At 41.7% G+C, this 8038-nt stretch overlaps 1 long non-coding RNA gene across 1 annotated transcript; it reads right to left on the bottom strand.

Annotated features, from left to right (window-relative positions):
* Positions 1–248: 248 nt before the first annotated feature.
* On the bottom strand, positions 249–4963 carry LOC108445805. The gene is made up of 3 exons (XR_001860778.1): positions 4642–4963; positions 2175–3573; positions 249–289 (listed from the first exon to the last, which is right to left on the bottom strand). It is a non-coding gene; the product is annotated as an uncharacterized LOC108445805 (long non-coding RNA).
* Positions 4964–8038: the final 3075 nt, after the last annotated feature.

Raw genomic sequence — 8038 nt, 5'->3', positions numbered from 1 at the left:
ATTCTTCCATAGTCCAGAGAGAATATCCAAACCGAGGTGAGAAGAGAGAGATCTAGAGTGGTTTTTACTCACGAATTTTCTGTCCTTAGGGATCGGGGTCTTGCCGGCAATTCTCCACCATTTGTTACAGCAGGGATACTGTAACACAATGCACCAAACGAGGAGGCCCGTGGAAAGAAGTATCTATGGACGGATTCTTGGTAGATGTGTCAGAGATGTTTATTTCTCCAGCCGCATGGCCGGGATCTGCCCAGGAACTGCAGCAATCACGGGACCCGAGGGTCCTTGCCTGCGCAGGGGACACAAAACAACCAATGGGGAACGAGGCTGAGCAGGGGCAGGGAAACCCCATGTCTCCCACCCAGGACCCCTCTCCCAGGACCACATGGCAGGGGGAAGGGACCCCAACAGCACTTTCCCCTGATAGAGCTATCCCCATTTCACTCTTGGATTTAAGTGGAAATTAAAGGGCATTTGTAGCCTGTGCAAAATTACACTTTTTACTGGTAAGGTGTCCTCCTGCAGGCACGGCCTGCAATAAAGGTCTCCCTCTCCTTCTTCTCCTAATCCTTCTCCTTCTTTTTTCATTTTCTTTTTCTTTTTCTTTTGTGAAAGTTGTGGCAAACCTCTGAGTAGAAACCATATCTCCCAAGTCCAGGATTAGTTCCTTAGCCACAGGGCTGTGGTTCCTTTCATGTTGTTTTCTTTTTGTCACACAGTGTTGCACAAATGTTGGAGACCAGTTTTATTTCTTCCAACCATAATCCACACAGGTTGTATAATGGACTGTTGTCTGCTGTCTTGTAATCCAGCTGAAGTGGCTGGACTAACATCAGGGGTGAATCTGATCCTTCCCTTTGTGTATGAATGTATATTCTTTGTGGGTTTGATGTCTCTAAAAGCCTGGAAAGTATTGATTTTGCAGAGTGTCAAATGTGTCTAGACTTCACTGATAAGATAGAATTGTGGGATTTCTCTCATTTTCATATGTTTGAATGAAGAATTGGCTGGAGGGGCATTTTTTGCTGGTATCATATGAATGTCTGGTGATACTTCTGAGTTAGCAATAATTACACTACATCTGCTGTGTACAGAACAGGAAAAAAATTCTTCTTATGAAGCTTCAGTACATGGATACAGATTTTGAGTTTTGTACTGTTACATTTACTAACCACATAATTGCATATTTAGTTCTATTACACCAGAACCTGAAATGTTATGGTGCAGGGTATAATTACATCATTTACTCTGGAAGAAACCCTCAAGAGTCAATATAAATAATAGGATTGCAGATTCATAGAAGTTAGAGATGGGAAAAGAGCCTATTAGGTCATCAGCAGCCCAGTGAGAAAAATTATAAAGAGTTTGCTGGAGTGCATCTTATCATAGGCATTGATTGCCCTTTCCATTTCCTCGTGTTAGAATTCCCCCAGAACCCTGCAAAAGAGCTGCTTGATGGTGTGGGAGAGAGACTGTGAACCTGTGTCTCTGCACTAGCTGACAGCTTTGTAGGAGAACTGGCAAAAGCACACCCTTTGCCCCCAACAGTGCAAAGTCTGCCAGAAATCCAGGTAAAGCTGTCTTCTTTTCACAAGAGGTGTCAATTCTAGGGGCTGCACTGGTCACTGGCAGACATAGGGATGAGGGCTGTTGTGTGTCCTGGGCTACTCTCTGAGCTGGACTTGTGCTAAAGTTTCTGCTACCCACATCATTCACCTTGCCTCTAATTCAGACCCTGGTCTTTTCCTCTATGTAGTTATTTAATTGTAACGTAAGTAGCAATTAAGAAGTTGCCACAAATATTAAGAATAGTTCTTGTCTGAAATAGCTATCTATCTTTCAGCCCTTTTTTCGTCCATAATGGACAGCGGCCTTCTAAGAGGCCCAGGGACTGAAGAGATGGCCACGAGGTGATCCAGAAGTTGTCCAGATTGCTTCTCAGTTTGGTACCCCTTGTCATCATCACTCTCTGCTCTCTTCTTTTAGGCACAGCTCCCTCCATCCTATGTTTTCTCACTTACTGGCTTTCTTCTTTTTTTTCCCCTCTCTTCACTTACTTGTCACTCTTTGAGAAGTTGGTTCTCCTTTTTCTTCCTTCTCCTCACTTATATGTACAGAGAGCCCCACATCAATGAGAAGTTGTGTCAGTAAAACCACCTTCTGAACATACTCACCCTTGGCAGATTTAGATGTGAGTAGAAAGAAGATAATAGTAGTTGGAGCTTTATGGCTTCAGCTGGTTTGCCTTTGTTAGTTCTCACCACAGATACATGAGGGAGAAGGTGCTGCTGCCATACCTCCATATCATCCATAAGTGTCTCTAGACAGGCCCCCAGTGATATGTTTTTCAGTCCCATGCTGTTTCCATTAGCTCTCACATGCTGGTAATGGGTTCCTTGCTTACTCTCTCCCCTTCTGGTGTGAGCTCCAGAGGGCTCTGAGGCAGGTGAAAAGCAGTCCTGCCATGACGAAGCACCCGGGGGGGATGACTGCAAAGGCCATGCCTTGGGGAAACAAATCCTTTCCCCAGGACAAAACCAGTGGTGCACTGGGGGCTCTCATGGCACTCCTATGCCCACCTCTGCATACTGGGTTGTTGGTGGGCCCATGATGATGGCACTCCCTCTTCATCGTTTCTGGGGGTCAGACCTGGCCTCCTGTGCAGCTTCATGATTTCTTTCATTTTGGGGGATCTCTGCTGGGGATCTGGCCCTTTCTTACTCTTGAACCAGCAGCACAGCATTTCTGAAGGATGACTGCAGTGATGAGGCAATTAATTACAAAGCTGACTTAACTGTGTGCTCAGGTTTAAACAAGTTTGCATCACCAACATTCCCTGTGTAATTGCTTTTAAAGGAGCAGAAGGAGCTGTGAAGCAAAAACCATCTAGGCACATGTGGCTGAGCAAAAGGCAAGGGTGGCAGGGGCAGGAAAAGTCGAGAGCAAGGACTTGCTTCCCCATGAGCAGGGCAGCACAGGAGAGACTTCATGGTTCTGATTTCAATGTCAGTAGTTGCACAGTGAGCTGATTCTGCGGAGGACAGGGTCCTGTATGGCAAGCCAGGATGAACCTTCTTGAAATCCCAGCAGACCTGGTATCATACCAATAACTGAGAATAATTGCAAGATGCTTTGGAAGGACTGCATTTCCCTGATGCCTTCCAGCACAAAGAGCCAGATGACTCTCAACAGCTCCATGGAGTCAAGAATCACCACCAGTAATCATGGGTAACTACATGCAAATGTGGAGACATACAGGTGCCCTCTACCTGTTACAGTTTTAATATTACTGACTTGTTTGCAGCCAAAAATAGTTTAGACTGAAATGTGTGTGTGACAGAGTCAGTTAATAATGACCTTTTACAAAAAAGAAGTAGGAGCAAAATGTACTAGCAAGTGCAAAGGCATTTGGAGGCATAGGAAGCATGGGAAATTTCTGCTGCTATCCTTTGGACTTTCTGACTTGTGCTGAAAATTTGTCTTTGATTAGCATTCCTATGGAGCCTTTACAACAGTGAATAAGTCCTCCTTAGCCTGCAAGAACTGATCACTTCACCCCACAAAGTTGGGCTCCTGTAAAAAAGAGAAAAAAAGATTAATTTGTGCCAACATCTGCCCTAGTGGTTTTCAGAGGTGGACTAAAGGGAGTTGTTCCAGTTGATTCCAAACCTAACAAAGAGCACGCTAGGTCCATGCCACCCATTAAGATTAGAATGCACTGCAACTCTGATTTCAGGCTGTGTTTTTATTTAAACCCTATCTGTAGATGTATCTAATAAACATGACTGGAAACTAATTTACATTCTAAACTCAATTTAATCATAGTCATTATAAAAGTCAACCAATAAACAGCAAGTAAAGCAAGCAGAGTGAAACAACAAAACGAGATAACCAATCTAACTTGAATAATGACAAGCTCTGCAATCTAGAACAAAAAATCACACAAGTTAACACTTTAACAACATTTGCATCCCAGTCTATTAGATCTTTCATACTTGGTGTGACGAAAGTGTGGGATGAGTAAAAACAAGTCCTTATGGGCAAAATTCAACCACGCAGGGAAAGCCTGGATAAAATCTTCCCCATCCTTTCAGTCTTATGGAAGGAGGAACTGGAAGAGCCACTGGGTAGAAAATGTGTGTTTCTCCAACCATGGGGCCTAGGAATGAGTCCAGACACAACGTGCCAACACCTTGACATGGAGGATGCTGTGGTGTTGTTGCAGACCATGAGACTGAAAGAGCAGAAGTTCCAAAGCTTCGCAGCCCGCCCATGGGAAAGGTGCTTTCAAACTCAGATGTAAACTGGGAGATTGCACCCCAGAGAAAGGAAAATCTGGTACTTGGGGCAGAGAATGAGACACTAGCAAATCCTAATTTTGTTCCTTTCACTCCTTGTGTCTCTTTCTGATGAGAATTGCCACAAGGCTGGAGCTTTTTCTAGAGCTGCAAAGGTAATGGTTTTGGTGCTACCACTCCAGAGAGGCAAAGGTGTCTGCTACCACACAACAAAGGTAGCAGCACAGATAGTGAGGGACTGGGGAATCTGGCCTCGTTTGAAGAAATTCTGATGATGGAGTGCCTTGAATGAAAGAATGTCAAGATTTTATAGTTAACACTTACATATATTTAAATATCATACCTTTCAAGCACACCAGATTGCTGTTGTCTTGCTGCTTGCTCCAGCCCTGCTTCCCAAAGCAATGGTGACCCCTTCGGCCTCTGCAGGCAACTCCACATCCTTCAGCAGCAGTCAGCTCCATGTGTCACAGACAAGGTACAGTCCATAGTACCAATGCCTCCAATGATGGTTGAGGAACAGACTTCGCTCCCAAGGGTTGTACAGCCCTTGAACTTCTTTCATGAGCTGTATCTACGGTTTAGAGAATTTCTCCTTATTATTTCCCTCTGAGTCTCTCACACCAATTTCCTTCTGTTTCCCAAAATCAAACAATTTGTGAGTGCTATGACTCCGCCCCGAGGGAGGAGATTTATTGTTTTGGTGAGAACCACCCACTGGCCAAGCACAGGCATAGGTCAGTTCCTGAGTGGTAAAGCCTATAAATAAATGAATTTAGAGGTTTGGTGATGCCCCTGGGAAACTTTACATCAACACATTTGTGTAAAGGCAGCTCCAGGCCCAGGCCTCTCCCATTCCTTTTATTTTTAGAGACTTATTCCCAAGAACAGAAGACTTCTTTCTTGGGGCCATATTTTTTTAAAGTGGTCCTATCTCTGCATCCAAATGTGAGACTATAATAATAATAATAACAACAATAGCAATAACAACAACAACAGCTAATGATGATGATAAGTGTAATACCTTTCACTTATGTGTTTCTCATTGCTATGATTTGCATTGCATCAGAAATACATAATAGGGGCTCCCTGCCAAGCAGATAACCAGTGTTGACCTGAAGAAGCTATGCTCCAAGACATAAGCAAGCTCCAAATAAAAATACACATGCAAAATTATATACACTCACATATATGGCCTCAATCTGATTCATCCAAAGAGATGAAAGCAGTTGGCAAACAGCAATTAACTCATTTTCATGCAACAGATAAGCATCATCTTTCTATCTGATGGATGAGCAAGACAAGTTAAATGACTTGCCCAAGGTTACACAATGCATCAGGGCAGAGCTTGGAAGCAGTATAAAGAAGTATTCATCCCCTGATCTAACTTTCCTCTTCTTGACTTTCATCTGAATTTTCAGTGTACAGAAGAGCAGACTTTCAGAAATGTGCACACATGTACACATATGCTTGTGAACCTGGAAGATAAAAAGACATTAAGGCTGGGCTCTAACTGCATCTGGTTAGCAAACTCCCCTTGAAGACCTGAATGTTCTCCACAGCCTCCTAGCTTGTGTAGTTTAAAGGGCTGCAGCCAATTAGCATTTGATTTTGAGTAATAAATTTTCTTTTCCAACATAAATTAGATCTGTGCCTCTCTTGATGTTATAATCTTCAGTTTTAATGTCATTGAATTTTGGCTTTGGTTAAAGAAGTAGCAAGAATTGCAAAGGGATGCTTTTCTTAGCAGCAGAGAGATTGAAACCACTTAAGCTTCCTTTTTTTTTCTTTCTTGTTTTTTGGTGTCTACCTGAGAGAAAAGCACTTACTGTTAATCTCATAGCAGTAAATTACAGAGAATTTGTTCACTTCCATAATGTTTTCTACTCAAAGATCCTTAGAAATATTATCCATTAATTCAACATGACAGCACTGCTATAAAGGTATATGGGGCTTCTCCACATTTTAGAGAGGAAAAAATTATTGAAAGAAATTTGAAGGTCTGCTTGCTAGCAGCTGTGCTGTGTGGATGGTATGGGCAGGTGTAAAGAGCCAGGCATATAAATGCAATAGTCCACTTCCAGAGACAAATTTTAATATGCATGTCAGGAAAACTACTGTGGCCAATAACTATGAAATTTAATGCCACTCAACTAAGTGACTTACCCAAGATCTCAAAGGAAATCTGTGGCAGAATCAGGAAAGTGTCCTGCTCTTGTTCTTAAGCCACAAACCCACTTTTCCCTTTGAACCTCCAATCAGTCTTTTCTTTGATTTAAGGTTGACTGAGATGAGCTGATTAAGTTTCCATGTATCATCTGGAAGCTTCAGAACAGGCTTGTTTTGCTAGACATTCCCATCAGCCCCCATAGTTTCAGGCCTTTTGATTATAAAATGCTTTTTACGTTAGTCTTCATGGAAACTCCCTTTTTCTTTTGTTTTAATCATTTACAAGCTGGAGCTTTGCCAATTTAGGTAACATGGTCTCATCCTACTCATTATTTCATCATACTCCTGCCAGATCTTTATTAAATATATTTCTCCCCCCGCTTTAGTAAAAAAAGGGATGGGTGCCTGGGAACCTGGATATGCAAAATGAGTGGGAATTCAGATTTTTTTTTTTCTTTCTCTATGTTTTTCACTCTCTTTTATTCCAGACTCAGAAATATCAGTGAGAAAGGTTATCTTCCTCAGTTGTGGGAGAGAAGTGCCTGTCAAGTTTAGGTGGGTTATTAGTGAGGGGTGGGATTCTTTCTCCCTCCAAACTCCCACTAAGAGGGAGACAAGCCACAGACTTTGAAGTCTTATTCATGGTCATAGCAAAAAAAAAAACCACTAAAATTTTCTCTATAGGTCAGTGAAGCAGGTTTTTAGCCTTCCTAAATACCTCCCAAGCCCTTTGTACGTGCAGTTCAGGTACACTTGGGTTTCCTATCTCCTTTCACTGCCTTGGTACTTTCCTCTCCATGTCATCTGTTATTTTTAAGGAGTGTGCCTTGCGAATTGAAAAAGCTGTACGACTCCCTGTGAGTTTTCACCGCTCACATTCACCTCTCTGAAAGCCATGAGCACAACATCTATAGTGTGACACCAAGAACTATGACCCAGTGATTTTTGAGGGACATAGTGGTGCTCTTGTCTTGGCTGGACACTTCAAGGGCACTGGAAACAGCTGAATCCTGCTGGTGAAGCTTGGCCATGGTGATTGTCCATTTGTAAAGAGTTGTTTGAGGACTCTTTCAGCCGTATAAAACCAATCTTGTGAGGATGCACTCACAAGAGGTTGGTCCAGGGCTGTAGGCTGTGCCGTTCCTACTTGATAAAGCCTCCTTTTCTTTATTCTCTCTTTTCTTTTTTCTTTTCTTTTCTTTTCTTTTCTTTTCTTTTCTTTTCTTTTCTTTTCTTTTCTTTTCTTTTCTTTTCTTTTCTTTTCTTTTCTTTTCTTTTCTTTTCTTTTCTTTTCTTTTCTTTTCTTTTCTTTTCTTTTCTTTTCTTTTCTTTTCTTTTCTTTTCTTTTCTTTTCTTTTCTTTTCTTTTCTTTTCTTTTCTTTTCTTTTCTTTTCTTTTCTTTTCTTTTCTTTTCTTTTCTTTTCTTTTCTTTTCTTTTCTTTTCTTTTCTTTTCTTTTCTTTTCTTTTCTTTTCTTTTCTTCTTTCTTCTTTCTTCTTTCTTCTTTCTTTTTCTTTCTCTTTTTTTTTAGACTCAAACAAAGCCATTGAGTGATTCCACACTCCTTTCTCC

This window comes from Corvus brachyrhynchos, unplaced genomic scaffold (assembly GCF_000691975.1).
Source record: "Corvus brachyrhynchos isolate BGI_N302 unplaced genomic scaffold, ASM69197v1 scaffold43, whole genome shotgun sequence".
Taxonomy (NCBI): Eukaryota; Metazoa; Chordata; class Aves; order Passeriformes; family Corvidae; genus Corvus; species Corvus brachyrhynchos.
This window is presented reverse-complemented; position numbering and strand designations above follow the sequence as displayed.